Source organism: Etheostoma cragini, chromosome 8, assembly GCF_013103735.1.
Source record: "Etheostoma cragini isolate CJK2018 chromosome 8, CSU_Ecrag_1.0, whole genome shotgun sequence".
NCBI classification, from domain to species: domain Eukaryota; kingdom Metazoa; phylum Chordata; class Actinopteri; order Perciformes; family Percidae; genus Etheostoma; species Etheostoma cragini.
In genome coordinates, this window is record NC_048414.1 from 14,870,406 (window position 1) to 14,887,283 (window position 16,878).

Consider the following 16,878-nt stretch of genomic DNA (forward strand, 5'->3'; position numbering starts at 1 on the left):
ATTATTACATCAGTAATCTCTGCCAGACCTATCTCCACAGCGCTGGGGAGTAAAGTCTGGCCACACACACATTTCTTTAAACCAATCCCAGTCATTTCGGGCGGCGCTAAACTCTGGAAGCAGCGACTATGACACTGCAATAGTCTTGGGAAGAAACTTGTTTTGGTGAAACATTTGCACCCCGCAAAAGACAACAACACTTACACAAGCTAACTGTTCAAACAATACAGTAACATGTGCTATTTTTAATTAGCTGGACACACAATTGCCAGCTAAACATTGCAAAAAATAAGAATATAATCTGTAATAGACTGAAGGCAACCCTGTGACTGTATAAACCAGCCAAGCTCATTTACTGAGACAAAGTTGGGTCATATCGTTTATTGTAATGTGTGTAGTATTTTTTTTTTACAGTCACTGGTGTAGACTGAGAGGTATTAAAGATTTGATACAATACACTTCTTAAAATGTCCCTCAGGTCATCCTCATATGCTGGGGAACTGATGGAGCTCAGGGGGAACCCGGGACACCACTGTGGAAGCCACTGCTCCATGGCCCTTTGGAACAGGCAGGTCTAGCGCCCCCCCAAGCTGACAGTCATAACCCTTCTCATCCAATCCGCGGGGACAGGACCGCTGCTCTGGCAGTTTATTTCCCCGCTCCTGAGAGCCCAGCGATGCGGTGCTGAGCAGTGGTGAGCATCGTGAAGGACGCACGGACGGACGTATTTGCCCGCTACGGAAGGTAAGGACACGGGGTAGAGAGAAAACTGATTGTTTGACATTATTATTAGAGTAACCGGGCGCTGCATTTTTGACAGCTGGGAAATCAGTGTTGTTTACAACAGACTGAGTGGGATACGCGGTTGGGATGGAGCTATATGCGCACTCTGCAATGCAGAATTGGACGATATATGGACGAAGAAACCGCAATTTTGCATTTGGGTGTCATATTGACAGATGCAGAGAGACATGTGCAATAGGCTATCTGACATACCTTGGCGTGGTGGGGATGACGCGGATCTGCTGCACATCCAGGCATGCACTTCCCTCCCAAAAATAGTCGATGCACAGCGCAGATGTAAGGATATGTTTCAGCATTAAGCACATCTGCTTTAAAGCATGAAGTCTGAGTGTTAAATGCAGCATTCATTAGACCACGCCGGAGGCCATAGCCTAATAGCGCTGCACATACCGATTATTTAAAAAGATCAGCAAGCACCCAAGGACTGTAAATACTTTGATCTGTGGTGTAACTAAAACGCTTGTCCTGGTGATTGAGGCATATGGTTGGGCTCTGTCATCTTTTCTGGCAGATTGCCGTGGTGCTTATTAATGGCCCATCGCAGGGTTATCCTTCAGCATGTCAGGTGCTGGATAAGGTGTCATGGGCGCGTCCTGGTCACCACGCTACAGGCTTCAGTGGAGAAAAGACGTTCATTCTACATGTTGCTAAAGTAATGTCTAGCGACTTCCAGAAGTCCCACAGACATTTCTAAGATTGTTTTTTTTTTTTAAATTATGTAACAACAATGATGAAAAGCTATTTTTATGTAAGTTAACTCATTAATGACATTCAAAAAGGATGATGGTAGCTTTACACAAACCATGCAATTATGCACTGATTCATAGTAAATGACAAAAATCCCAGATGTGAAAATCTTACATTGGTATTCTGCATTATCATGTGGGCCTCATTGATCAGTTTTTTGAACCTGTGATCTCAGTTAATAGTTGCAGGGACTTTCATTCATTCAGCTACTGTACATGGTGAAGTCTGTCTGGATCTCAAGATGTAATGCCTTTATTAGTACATAGAGAGTGGATTTTTAGATTCAAGCACAGTTATGGTTTTCCTAATGCGGTTGAATAATGGCTTGAGGGCCTAGTTTTTAGAACAGCTCCCAGCAGCAGGGTATGATTTAAGCCCCTGCAACTTTCTATTGTGGTCTAATGAGCTTGCAAAGAGTGTAATTAATGAGGTAATCAATATCACCACATTTTGAGTTCTTATGGGGCTCTGTGTTTCTATTCACAGCTCTAGAGTGGTTTTACTTTTGTGAGGGGTAGAACTGGCAGAATTTGCAACGGTTATTTAGGATTGGTCTCAGATTAACATGTGCATGTAGGTTTATGAACAAGTTAAATGGTAGCTGCTTTCTCTTAGATCTTAGTATGGGGCTTGTGGCCCCACACCTGTTACTTGTTAGAATTACTTGCTCATCCAGTATAAAAAATGTGTATCTATTCAGATGATCAATTGATGCATGTCTAACACCGTCCTGCTCCTATATCTTCATTTTGGTTTTCTTTTTCCTTTCAGTGCCATGTGTGAGAATCTTCCCTGTGTGTTTGTCCTGACTGAATCAGAGCCCTGCATGTGGCAGAAAATGTTAGAGGGATTCTGTGGGTGCCTGTCAGGTGGAGCACTTTATGATCTTGTAAGCTTGACTGCTGCTAATGCGTCCTGTGCTGTCATGTGTACACCCTGAGGACAGTCCCTCTCCTCCATGCGAGGTGAATGAATTTACTCTGCTCAGAAGTAGGCTAACCTACCGCGTGCATGTCATCATCTTACATTTTTACCCCTCTTGGTCCACAAGGAAATATATCTGAATATAGAGTTTTGAATTTTGCAATGATCTGTTCTCTGCCAGCATTCTATCGGCTGCAGGGACGTACTGGCTTGAGGAGCCTGCATGACGAGGAACTTTTTACATAACACAGCATCCCGCACCATGTGGTTGTTCTGTGATGCATTTCAAAGCTACAGCCTCAGCCTCCATTAGTGTCACAGTTAAATGACTTATCATAACTGCCCACAATACTTCTCCTTTGGTTTGAAGCTTCAGTCGCACACATCTGTCATGTAGTGAATTAGACAGGCTCACCTCACCTAAAGCAGAAAATAGAGCGGCCTTCAACCTCCCCATCTCCACTTCACCCCAGCCAGCATTGTAATTCATAAAAAATGAGTATGAAGGTGAGAGAGATTGCTTTTACTCATGTGGGATGATTGTTTACCGCAAATCTGTCAAATGCTTTAACAGTTGTTGTTTTTTATATTCAGCAAGACAATGATTTTTCCATTTTCCAGTTCAGTTAATGTCGTTATTCGAGCAGAATTATTTTGGTGCTTTAAGGAAACCTTGAATGTTTGCCATTTAAGTCCTTTTAGAGTCGTTTTAGGAGATTAGATTTGTCTCCAGATGTCCTTCTGAGCTCTGGGTGACAAATTCTTGGGCAAAGAGTCAAGCATTAGTTCAAGATAGGATGATAGATTTTGAAACGTCTCTGATTGGCAGCGTTAGCATTTGCCAGCAACAGGGCTAGTTTGTTTGGCGCTGTTTGTTCTGTCTCACTAAATGCACTGTCAGTCATGCTGGAGGGGATACGTCCTGTAGACTTGTTTCTTTGTTAAATTGAAGGCACAAAGAGAGGCTATAGCAAGACGAGACAGCCTATGCAAATGAACGTTTGTGTGCAGAAAAACAGAGATACACAAATACAACCCTTACTGGTGCAACTGTCTTAAGAGCCTGTACAAGTGCTTCTTTCTGTCCTGCTGACAAAACGTGATGCTCTTGTCTTGATGCTTCCTTTAGATTGCTCAGCAATTTAAGCACTGGCGGTCAATAGCGAGATCCACTAATGGTACGGCAGTGAGGCAGAGACATGACGTCTTCTATGTTTGCCTGGAGACAGACCTCTCCTCTGTTCATGCCTGAGGAGAAAGGCCCTCAGTCCTCATCTGCCATCGCTGGCTGTCTAAATACAGTTTGCACTAGGCCTACCATTGATTCTCCCACTGTGGACTGCTCCCTGCTCTTTGAATGCACGTGACTCTTATGTGTAAGAGACTGAGATAAGTGGGAAAAAATCGTAGGCACGGTGCACATGTTTATCCCACTTGACTAAACTGTAAGTATGGTTAGTTATTTAGTTGGGCCTATAGATATTTAAAAGTATTACTATTAAGATAATAAGATAAGATAATTTAAGATAATTTGTTTATTAGTCCCCAATGGGGAAATTACTGCACTACACTCTGTGTACACACGTTTGTTAGTACTCACACACAGGCCTGAAATACACACACATGCTCAGGACCTATACATGCACTATACATGGAGAGATGTCAGAGTGAGTGGGCTGCCAGTTGAACCAGCGCCCTGAGCGGTCGGGGGGGTACGGTGCCTTGCTCAAGGGCACCTGGCAGTGCCCAGGAGGTGAACTGGCATCTCTCCAGCCACCAATCCACGCTCCCAACTTTTTGGGTCCATACGGGGATTTGAACCAGTGACCCTCCGGTTCCCAACCCAACTCCCTATGGACTCAGAGCTACTGCCACCCCCCGATATTATCATCTTCTAAAATTGTGATATGTGTTTTTTATTAATAGCCAATAGAAAGAAAAGAGAGCCATGCAGGTTAGAGCTGAAGTGACTTGTCAATAATAGAATGATGGGAAAGTAATTGAGTTGTTTTGCTATTTATTGTTTTGGTTTGTTTCTTTTTAAAGCAAAAATGCCAAACACTTGCTGGTTTTTTTTCTCAGACATAAAAAAAAGGTTGCATTTCTTAGCTGATCTGATAGCAAACTGAACTGTGATGTGCATGTTTTTGTATTTCATTCTCCAAACATTTTTTAGGGAAAATAAGCTAAGATAAATTGGTAATTAAAAGAATCCTTTGTTGCAGCCTTAATGCAGCTGCCAACATTAATAGCCAACTGATTCTTTAAAGCACATTACATTGTTACATAGAACTTTTTTCTCTTCTCAAATTAGTGACTTTGTTTGACAGGATAAGGTTTTAAGGCCTACCTGAATCTAATGATCTTGAATAGTTTCTCCCAGCACTTCAGGAGGCTAGTTACTTTTAAAAGGGGGACCCCAAATGAATAACAATTCAGCTACACTTACAGTTGTTTTAGTGTTTGTGAGTCTGTGTGTGTGTGTGTGTGTGTGTGTGTATGCACACATGTATTTGGCTCATATTAATGTATTTGGATAAAATGCAGCCTGCATAAGCTAAATGGCCTTTTGTTGATTCACACAAATGCAGCACAGTGCTGAAGATAAAAATAGATAATATTGGATTTCAACTGCTGGATTTTTGTCTATATTTAACACAAAATCTCCTGGAGAAAGATGTTATTTATTCACTGACAAGGTAAAAAAAAAGGTCTTGAAGAAATGGCTTGCTTGTAAAAAACATCATATCAAACTCCCCTAAAGATATCGTTTAGAATGTCTTTTATCAAAGAACATTTTATCTGTTCCCCTTCTCTTTATAAGTGTGATTTTGTTTGTCGATAAAGTGCTGAGCTTCTTTGGTGACTTTCAAGGGTCCTAGGGTTTGTCTATCTGCCAAAGTGATGTCTCATTCAGAATGAGATTACTCCGGTTCCATTAAGATAATGTGGACCGGACAAGCAGGGAGTGTTTGGGAATTGCCTGGAATCTTCCCCTGTCACTCAGGGGGGAAATAGGATGACATTGATCAATGTCATCAGAGTGTTATCTTGAAGTAGGTACAAGTTTGTTCAGAGATTTGTCAGTGATCTGATGGGGCAACTCGATCCAAATCAACCCCTCAAAATCACAATTTAAATAATAGTGAGAAAAATAACGTAAAGATTGATCTATTAAAGAAATCAGTGATGAACCAGGTAAAAAAAAGTTTGGGCTACATTTAGGAACAATTTCAATGTGTAACTAGGTTATATTTGACAAGATATCACTTCTTTTCTCTGATTCGTTGCTCGTTTTCCTCTGAGATATTTTTAGACTTACAATCAAAGTCAATCTTTTGGGATTTATGGACTCAATTAGAAGGAGATTACAAATGTGGGCCCTTCACCTGTTAATTTCTGTTAACAGCACGATCAGCCTTTTTTCAGATAATGTTCATTACAATGTATGCTTAATCTGTCTTCTTCACTGGGATGCATTCAATTTCCAGTGTAATATCAAGAATTATTTGCTCATTTGCATTTTGCTTGTGGTTACTAAAGGTCTTTGTATTTAATGATGATAAGAAGTACTGAAAGGTTAACAAGTTTAGAGGACAGCTTGCCCTAATTAAGTAGTCACTTTAAAGTGTCTTAATGTGAATGGGTCATAATTAAACTCCTCCTCAGAGTGTCAGATAACCGCTTGTGTATTTGTTTCACATTTCATTGAGCAGATATATAGTGTTACACTCAGTGGACTGACTTCTCACATGGGAGTCTTGAGCCATCTGTTTTTGCACCTTCGTAGGCGCAGTCAGATACATTGTTTACAGATCTGATGAGAAGCTGTGCAGTCAGACAACACTATATGCTATTTTGGTCCCATACAAGATGACTTTCAATTCCTTGAAATTTGAAAATCAGTGGAGTGTGTCTGATTCATTATGTAGTGTTGGGATGTAGAATACATCTACAGCTGTTAACAGTTCAATTCCTCATTTGTTAAAGTTATTTTAGTTCCTTTCTGTTTTCCAGATTAGGCCAGAACCAAATAAATCACAGAGATGGTTTCTGAAGAGTCATTTTGGATAATTAAAGGTTGGAAGAGAAATAATTACCTATGATGCTGGCAAAACCTTACCTATACAGCGTTATCCCCTCTGACAGTAATTTATTTCATCATGTTCACATGAAAGCTAGTATTTAGCATCATTTTAAAGATTATATTACCTTTGTAACCCTCATCATTGAGATTCTCAGTAATGAGCTACATTGTTTTGGATTTAATCCTGTTTAATCTGGGTTTACCATGAGATTGTGAAAGCTAACTGTAGTTTCAACTGCTTGCATTGTTATTTTATAGTGTTGGGAAAAGGACAAGCCCGATGGTACAGGGAACTGTCCAATTAGGTACGAAAGCCTTTCTCATTGGGGCCAAGGCACTCTTGGGGCCTTTAAGCAAGGCCTGTTGCTATGGCTCTGGGAGCATGTGAGGAAGAACACTTCATCTATATGCTAGTTCAGCATGCAAGGTTACCGAGCATAACCACACTCCTCTGCACAAACCATCACCTTTAATGTGTACTGTATGTTATTTTTCATGCTATCCCAGCGTATGTTACCTCATAGTGATGATGCGTGCTGTGTGTTGTTGACAGCTCAGCCCTGTTACTGCAATGGCATACTAAACTGGAGTCATGCTCACCAGCTGTATGTTGAAAATAATGAAACTTAGAGGTCAAAGGAGATTCTTACACTAACCAGAAAACGTCCTTGGCGAGAAGCATACTAGTTCTTTAGCTGGCTGACCTCTAGCCGTCTGTGGGAGGAACTATGTATGAGAAGTGTATAGATAAAAGGCTAATCGCAGAGAGAGCCCAAAGGCGGAGGCCTACTGGCACGTGGAGCGAATACTGAGGAAGCCAAGCTCTTGGGAAGCCTCATTATACATTTAGGGGCGTCCTGTTTTCCCTCTCTCTGGACAGTTGGACAGCTAAGTTGTTTGTGGATCAATAGTTAAGCTTCCTACTGGCTCCCCAGTTGAGTGAAGTGCATTTAAACCCAAGAAATCAGAGATCCGGAAGCATAGCACTAGAGGCCTCAGCAAGTGCTATTGCTCTGCCCATTATTCAGTCTCCCTGTTTGTTTACCTCCAGTGCTGTGCTGAGACCATCTGTAGTCATTATATGCTCATGTAATCAAATTTTTTCGATTTCTATTTTCTTTGCTACACAAGTTAATCCATAAATATCCAATTCTATTGCCATATAACCATTCTTTGGATGCTGTCATTTCCCAGATGCTTAGAGATCTCCACTAAGATTGATTGCAAGTCATAAGGTTGTGTTGTGCAAGCTGATTATATGCCATATAAATGCTGCTTATTATGACCAGAGCCTGGCTGCACAGACTGTCTATATTGATTCAACACTTATTTAAAATGTCTCTTGTATTTCAATTCAGCTCTTTGGCTATGTAAAACACAGACACAGAAAAGGAGAAGAGAGAGAGAGAGAGAAGGAAGGGGGTGGGGGGGGTTCATGGGTTGGGGGTATAATGAGAAACAAGAACAAAACATTTGGAGCTTTCCCTTCATTCCTTAGATCAGTGTAACCAGAAATAAAAGCTGTGGCTGGTACATGCTCTGGGCTGTGGGCCGCCACTGTCCTATCCTGGCTCTCATGCCGCACTGCCGGTGCATTTTTTTCACTGGTCAGCCTCCGAGCTCCTGGGCCCAATGCTGCATCTCTACACGAAGAGCCCATTGATGTGGGCAACATTAGCATTCGCTGTAGGCGAGCACGACAAACAGGTTGGTTTTCCGTTTCACACTTAAAAACCTGTTCTCTGGATCCTCTCAAAGGGTCTCAAATCAACCCTCTTGTTGCATAGCTAATGAGCGTAGATAAAAGAGGTCAAAGAATGCTTATGTAGGCCTCTTCAGTACAAGCAGTGTACTCTTTGTATAAAGCCTCACCCTGCCAACTGCCACGTCAGGTCAACACTGTCACATCTGGCGCACAAACTCACAAGGTGATGTAACCACCTGCGTCATGTTGTCTGTAAGTGCTAGTGGGACACTATACCAGCACTAAAAGCTTCCGACAAACTACCCTAAAACGTCCCTGAACAAAAGTTGTTCTTAGCTGTTGGCATATCATTATTCAGAACTGATCCCAAATTTCTGAGGGATTCTGGCTGACTTATGCATGAGAACTGTGCACTAATTATGCTGTAGATTCTTTTCCTTGGCTCTGTTTGAAGCTGCAGGAGCTTTTGTTGCAATCTGCTAATTCATGCTGCTGAAATTATCCTCACAATTTTACTAAGCAACAGCAAATTGCCAAATATCATCCAATGAAAATTAACACGTGATCCATCTGTGTTTAAATTATCATGAGTCAGACTACTGCCTGCGCAAGTCATGTTGATGCCAAGAGAGAGAGGTAGAGTAGAGGAAGACAGATTCCTAATTACAGAATATTTTTCTTCTATTTCAGCCTCACTGTAAGGGAATTCATATAACCAGTAAACAGAGAGATAATGAAGATGTGAGTGCAGTTATGACCCTTATTATTCCTTATCAATGGCTGGCTAGAATGACTGAGGATCCAACAATCACAACATTAACTTGCATTTTGAGTGAAAATAAATCACATTATACCCTGGGCAAAAATAAGCCATGCATGCATATTAATATGGTATTTGTTCAGACTCCAGTTGAGCATGGAGTGGGATAGCCTCCATAATGCATGCGTGTCAGTAGTATAGCGGCCAGTGTCACTGGTTGGATTATTCACAAGGCTGGTGTAGTGACAGTGAGTTGAGGAAAGGGCATCCAGAGGTGAATCTGACATGGAGAAAGAGCACTGAATCCTATTTTCTGTTCTCTTTTCACGCATGCACATACTCACACACTCGTGCAAGCACGCGTGCACACATATCCCGCGTTTGCAGTGCTTCGAGTCTTATCTGCAACACACAGCTCCACTCATGCTGCACACACAGGTCCGCACTGTGTGGAGGACAGAAGGAGCGAAGGGCATAGCGTCAAAGTCAGGCAAGCTCACATACACACCCGCACACACACTCACACATATGCACAATAGATAGAAAGAGGAGGGGATGTACTTTTCTTAATTCTCCTGCAACAGAGGACAACAAGACAAAGCAGAACTCTGCTCTTCCATATGATGAGTGGTTGGAAAGTACTGTGTTTAGAGAGACTGGCTGGAGAACTTAATGTTATTCACATTGACCCATGACCAACCGGTTTATAATTTGACTCCAGTACAATGAAATGAAAAGGTTGCAAAACATTTTTGCCCGCAATTATCTGATACAATAGGCCTAAAAACAAATAACGTATTTATGATGTTTCCTACCAAAGTTTTTTCAAACAAAACACAAAACTGATTATGATGGATAAATATAAAGAGATAAGAAATAAATTGTTAATACACATTTTTAAAGAAATAGAACATTTTGAGGAAAGTTAGAGATGATTGATAACAGTCTTATGTATGTCTGGTAAAGCTGGAGCCAGGCAGACAGGTAGGTTAGCTTAGCATAAAGACTGAGAGCAGGGAAAAACAGCTAACTTGGATACCATCTAAAGCGTACTAATTAACGTGCTATATCTCATACAAAAATGAATAACTAGTGAATCAGTGTACAATTGACAATACATGGTTTAATGGACTAATTCTTGGCCGGTCAGTTCTTGGAGTCACCAAGATGTTGCCAGGCAACAAGCAGAGATGCCAGATTACCTTTGGATAGAGCCATGCTAGCTGTTTCTCCCTGCTTTCAGTCTTTATGCTAAGCTAAACTAACCATGTTCTGGTTTCAGCTTCATATATATATATATATTATATGTGATTCATCTTCTTCAAAACTGAACTAATTGAAGATTTTGCAATTATGAATTAAACAATATGTTTTGTCATTTCTTGCCAAGTTCATGAAATAAGAGATCTGCCAAATAGAATAGTATAGGTTAGGCTTTCATAGTCTTAAAGCGGAGTAAATGCTGCTTAAGTAGGCAGCAAGAGTCATTAAACAAAATCTTTTGGAAAGTTATAAAACCAATGCACAGTGCTGTAGTTTTGTTTAAGCACTAGTATAAATGAAACCCAACACAATGTAGGGGAAAGGGCCCTGTGAATACTCTTAGAGCAGTCAAGCAAAAGCATCTGTTTGAAGCGTAATATATGAAAAGTCTCTTAACCTAGTTTAGCTTTCTTGCTGCTACTGGAAGGAACACAAGCTTGATTGGAAATGCTGTAAACCCTTTGGCAGCGTGGGTTGTTATCTGAGCTGTGTCTTCAACAGCCATTGGACTGTGTACAAACAGCTTCATAACAGGGAAGAGATGATTTTCTTATGTAAAGGGATAATCTTGTGATCTGAATGCCAGAAAGCTCCCACACATCTGCACTTCCTTACATTGACACAGCCAAGTAATGTCAGGACGTACCAATTTTGTTTTTTAAAATATCAGTGTTTGAAAAGACAGCACATTAGACTAATCATATTATCTACACAGTTGGCTGATGATGGTCTGGCATCAAGATCTAAGCACTCTTTTTCTATACATGTCCTTCTGTTTTTTGTTGTTTAAGTGGGCACCTGTTCTGCCTTATGAGCCATGATTACATGGTGTGACTTGGCGAAGAGGCACCATATGACTCAGGTCTTTGCCCTAGCTGTGCTCATTGTCAGTCAGCACACACACGGCTTTCCAACAGGCTGTCTGACTGTGGCTATGTGCTCAGCAGTAAACATAGGAGACTGGGTCTGTTGACATGGACAGTGTGTTCTGGACATGAATGTATATAATGATGGAGGCCCTGGTCCGGGTCCAGAGAAAGTGTTTAACTTCTTTTCAAATATCCCTGCATGCACATTAACAAAATCGTATAATTGATTCAAAGGAAACAACCAACAGAGAAAAAATAAAGTGGTTAATGTGTTCACATGCTGTAATATATCAGTTAATCTTAGCTTGGCCAGCTGTCATGCTTTCGGGCAGTTTGAATAAGAGCTCATGCTGACTGTTTTAAATTGTATATGCAGCTTTTAAAGGAAGGAGTACTCAAGTGCCACATAAATAACAGAGGAATATAATGTTACACACATAAATGCACCCAGTGAGAGAGACTGTGGAGCTTGCAGTGGCAGAAGTAGTGGAGGAAGACTTCCCGATGGGTAGGCATGAATATGCATTGCACTGCTTGAAAGCAATGGCACAACCTAATACAGTATGGCAGTCAATGGATTCACAGAGCAGCCATTGTCTGGTGTTGTACTTTCAACTCTGGAGGAGTTGTCTGAGCCTATTGTTTGAACTGTTCAGCCCTTAAATGCCTCTGCATAAGTCTCAAAAAGAGAAATCTCTAATCTTGTTAAAGAAAATCATAAATGCTTGCCTTATTTTTTGTTAATTATATTTCATCACCCACTATGTTAATAATTATTTATCAGTAAGATTGTTTACATTCCTTTACCAAACTTGGAATTAGATTTTATTTGGGATTCACTGAGTTTGAGTTTGTTTAATGAAATGCTAAGTGATAAGTTACCAGTTAACTCATCATGTGTCTGGTGAACCAGATAACTTTAAAAGAGCTCGTAATGTGGTCTCCCAAACATCTTCTTATCATCTCAATACGTATTCTAGACATGCACCAATGCTGTTAGTTAGATTAAGTGGCATAGGATTTGTTTCTGTCCTCATTTATGGATACTGTTATCCATCCACACGAGAGTGTAGTATAGTAATTCAATAAACTAATATCTGCAGAGCATGCTATCAACCTCTTAAAGCTACAAATGGGGCCATGCTGCCTATAGCAACAGGGCTACAGTGACATTAGTAGTAAACAGCCACATTGACTTTACCAAATTACAGATTTTTACAGTTGCTAGGATGCGGTCTTGATACTTTTCAAAACTCTGAACAAAGTTCTTTTAACCAACTTTTAGCTCGGGCACAGCAGTTCATTTCACATTCAAAATGCACTAAAACTACCAAATCCCTTTGTACATATCTTAAATCAACTTCTTCTCCCATAACACTAGCAAAGGTTGACAGCCAATAAATACACTTTGTCACCTGCAAAACAATGACAATGTATCATTATACAATGTTGTCTCATATAAAACAAGGACACCTCTCTACTGTTTTGAAATTCACTGCTATATACAATACTAATATGAATCAGACATGATGCAGTATGCTTCAATATATTGTGTCTTTTATTTGCACTGAGTAATTCCAAAATACAAGAATTTCTACACACACCATCTAGGGATACAGACACAATAGGAATACTAATCTACTCGGTCTTCTGCATTTGACCACATGTTCTCATCCATCCATCACATCTTGTAACATCTAGGGCAATACACCTAGGAAAGAATCTTCTGGCATGCCTGATCCATCCCTGGCAGTATTCTGCTGATATGTGCAGACATCCAGCCTTCATTGCTTCCAGGAGGGACTTGTGATTATGTGGATGGTGGTCATAAACCTTCCACCTTCATTAAGGAACAAAAATCTTCCATGGGGTTGAGGAATGAAGAGTAAGGTGGGAGGAAAAGTGACACCATTCTGGGATGTGCTGCAAGCCACTCGGTGACTGCACGAGAGTGGTGAAATGCCACATTGTCCCATACAATTATAAATGTTGGCTGATTTCTTCTCTCTGTCTCCCTTTCCTCAACTAGCACAACCCTTCCATAGAGAACGCTAAGTGTTGCATGGCCCAATCAGTGTTTTTTTGCAACAGCAGTCCATCAGCGGACATTGCTGCGCACACTGTGATGTTGGCACCCCTCTGGCCCGGGACATCCACCGTGGCTCTCTTCCCAATCACATTCCTTCCTCGTCGCCGTGTTTTGGCCAAGTTGAAACCTGCCTCATCCACAAAGATGAATATGTGGGGGGTTTGCCTGCCTTCAATCTCCATTACTCTCTAAAATAAATCCACAAGGCAACCTGAGAGTTAGGCTATTGCAGTAGTATACATTACCTAAAATGTATGTCTTTTTGTGTGTTTGGTTTTGTTCAAAAACAGCTCTGTATTTACAGTATTGTTATCTTACCTGGACATATTGGTTCCTGAGTTGCCTGACACGTTCAGAGTTCCTCTCAAAATTCATCCTGACCTGATGTTTTTCAGGACTCTAGAAATAGTTGTTATGCTTACACTGTGAATATTTTCTAAATATAGTCTGCCAAGACTCTGTCACAAATCTCTGTGAGTTTTATGCCGTTTTTTCTGATGACCATCAACAATGGCAGTTTCCTGCACATCAGTGATCATCCTACGTCTCCCACCTGTGTGAGGTAGCCATTGAATCCTAAGCAGAAAGCAAGAGCAAATGCACACAAGTGGGGTTTCAGGCGTTGCTCTATTTACAGAACTTATGTAATGTTCAGCCCAGTCAGATGCCAGGCAGAATACAAGTTACCTGTAGGTTTACCAATAATGTCCTGTAAAAAGGAAAGAGTCACATGGCTGAAACTGCTCAAAAACAGGAGAACAGGGAACAGAGATTGAGGGGTCATAAGCTGAGGGTGTTATTTGAACCCTAATTAAAGGGACCTTTTCAATAAAGAAGTGAAGGAAGTTTTCACACATAGCAGTGAACGCCTCTATACAGGCAGTCTGCAGGTTATTTAGAAGTGAGTCAATAGTGTTAAACAAAACACGAGGTTTGTGACAGTTTGACAGGATAATATCTGAGAAATGTTTTCTTTTAGCATCTTTCAGAATTTCCTGATAAATTGACACCTACAGTTTGTTCTTCCACTTGCACTCAGTTCTTCTACAGTCTCTATGTAGCTGTGAGGTTTCACATAAGAATTTGAATGAAATGGTGACCATATGTTTCTCTACAAGGACAGTGAAACAATTAACAAATCAGACTGTTGTTGCACTTCTGATTTGAAAGGAAACCTAGGGCCTATGAACGTACATACTAGTTTATAAGCTAAGCAGTCAGAATTTCGGGACTTGCTGTATAGTGGCAATTTGAGAGTTTATTGTAATTACTGAGACCAAATAATAAAAACAAGATTGCCTCCTAGCACGAAAGGAAATGTATTTACGGCTTAAGGGTCTGCTCGGACTGCAAACATAGAGCTTTTCATAATGGTTTCTTTTTTTTTTTTTTTTTTTTACTTTTGGCAACAAATCCATTGACAATATTGACCCTATGGACAAGTGGATGAAGCTTATTCCTCTGTTCCATAGACCTCTATTGTTGTCCAAAAACTTTAAAAAACCTATACATGAACCACACCATGTGACTGGGCGACATGTTCCTTCATTTCCATTAATATGGGCACTGTAGTTTATTTTGAGTCTATGCAACATACACTGTTTTACAGTAAATACTCACTAGGTCGCCAAATCCACAGCCAAACAAATGCATTAGTCAGTCATATTTAATGTAATGATTGTTTAAAGTTAAGGTTTTTGACCAGTTTTAAAATATCCTATATGTCATTCAGTGGGAATGAATTGGCTTGGGGTAGAGAGCCACAGACTAAGGTTGTCAGAAAGAAAACATGGTTGGTTTTGGGGTTTTAAGGCTTTACTGGCAATAGGAAAAACACAGAATAACACCAGACTTTTCCTCTAAGTGGCTTTTCCTATATGTCTTTGTGAGAAAAAATGGGAAACATAAGCACTAACTGCAGCACTGGAAAGGAGGCTTCTTCTGTAATCATAACAGTCATGGTGTGCCATGATACTGAGGGATCAGCCCATATTAACAAATCAATACAATGTGATTGATCCAGCCTCTTTGACTCAGATTTACCTGGGCTCTGCCTACAAACATTGATTTATCTCCTGATGAATTCTATTTCTTAGGCATTGCTCTGTGTATCCTAACACATTAGTGAATTGATTCATGAATGATTGGCCAGTGTCTCGCCCAGATCCACAAAGATGTCGCTGTATCTCTTGGCCTGTGACCGACACTGACTTACATTCTGTCTCAGTTGTCATTATATTCTCATGTGCTTGGAAGGTACATTTCTTTCTGCCATTTTACAATCAGTATTGTTGGTGGTAAAAAAATATGTTCAAGTGTTGAGACGAGGAATCACCGCTATCTTCAGCTGACTTGCATTTACAGTGCAATGCACTACTTATTCACACAGACCCACCCACACATCCACTCGTCCTTGAGTCTCTGTGTTTCACAAAGTGGAAGAAAAGCGCAGGAATTAAGCAATGTGTTTGTGGAGGTGAGGATTGTTTGGTTTAACTGTGTCAAACCACGGCAGAGGAAGGTAGAGATTACAGCCAATCCACACATACAATAGCTCTGTGTCTGCTAATAGCACACACTTTTTATTCAGACAGTCTTCTGTGCAGACATGGATAAGGAAGACAGAAAAGACCCTAGATAAGATTGAGATAAGATTACTATCAAAGAGGGGAAAAATGGAGAACTCAGCTATCTGGTCATGGACATTGTTTTCTATGATTGGGCTTAATGCTTTGATGTACAGCAATAATTAACACACAGCCTGGTGTTCAGTGTTCAGATCCATATTTATTGTTTAAGGGAAAGAGATCACATTTTGTCTAGTTTGGGCATGTTTGCTTTCTCCAGGACGTTGGGAGACACAAGCTAGGGTCCTGGTCTCTGTGCTGTGACCTTGTTTGCTAATTAGGTGTCGGACCTTCTCATCTCATATCTTTGGGCTTAGAATGCCAGAAGGCGATGGGCACACTCATTTTGCTACCGTTGGCTAGCTTCTCACAGTCAATCCTTGGAGATGCTACTGTATTGGCTGCCTTTTCTCATGAATACTATATAAAGATGTAAACATAATTGTAACAACACAGTATAATTTTGCAAAAATGTCACTCTTAAGTGTTGCAGGCTCCTGTAATCTGTTTCACAAAGGCCCAGTTTGGCTCAATCTAAATCCGTTTCAGATCTTCAAATGTGAATATTTTATGGTTTACATAGCCTTATATGATATTAAATTTAATATCTTTGGGATTTGGGCTGTTTGTTAGCACACATTTTTTAAACTTATTTATTGATATTGAATTGCCCAAGAAATGAATTAACTAATTGAGGAAATAATCAATGGCCTATTCAATCATTAATTCATGTAACTGTATATCCTCATACATATAAAGGTATTTTTTTTGCCCATGCTAATCTTTTCATTTTATCCATAAATGGTTTCTCAGTTGAATTACAGAAAATGTATTATATGAAGAAATGTATTGTTGTGATATAAAGATACAGCCAAAATATTAGAAGTTTGCATTAATTTAGCTGATCCCAACTCATTTAATAATAAATAATACATTTTATTTAACAGCGCCTTTCTAACACTCAAGGACGCTTTACAGACAATAAAGGACAGGGAACAGAAAA

General features: G+C 40.2%; 1 protein-coding gene across 1 annotated transcript in view; it reads left to right on the top strand.

Annotated features, from left to right (window-relative positions):
- Window positions 1-492: 492 nt before the first annotated feature.
- Window positions 493-16,878, top strand: part of LOC117949410 (contactin-1a-like) — a 58,569-nt gene continuing 42,183 nt past the window's right edge. Inside the window, exon 1 of the mRNA XM_034879670.1 lies at window positions 493-744. The gene's annotated coding sequence lies outside the window, so the exon portion shown is untranslated. The remainder of the gene's footprint in view (window positions 745-16,878) is intronic.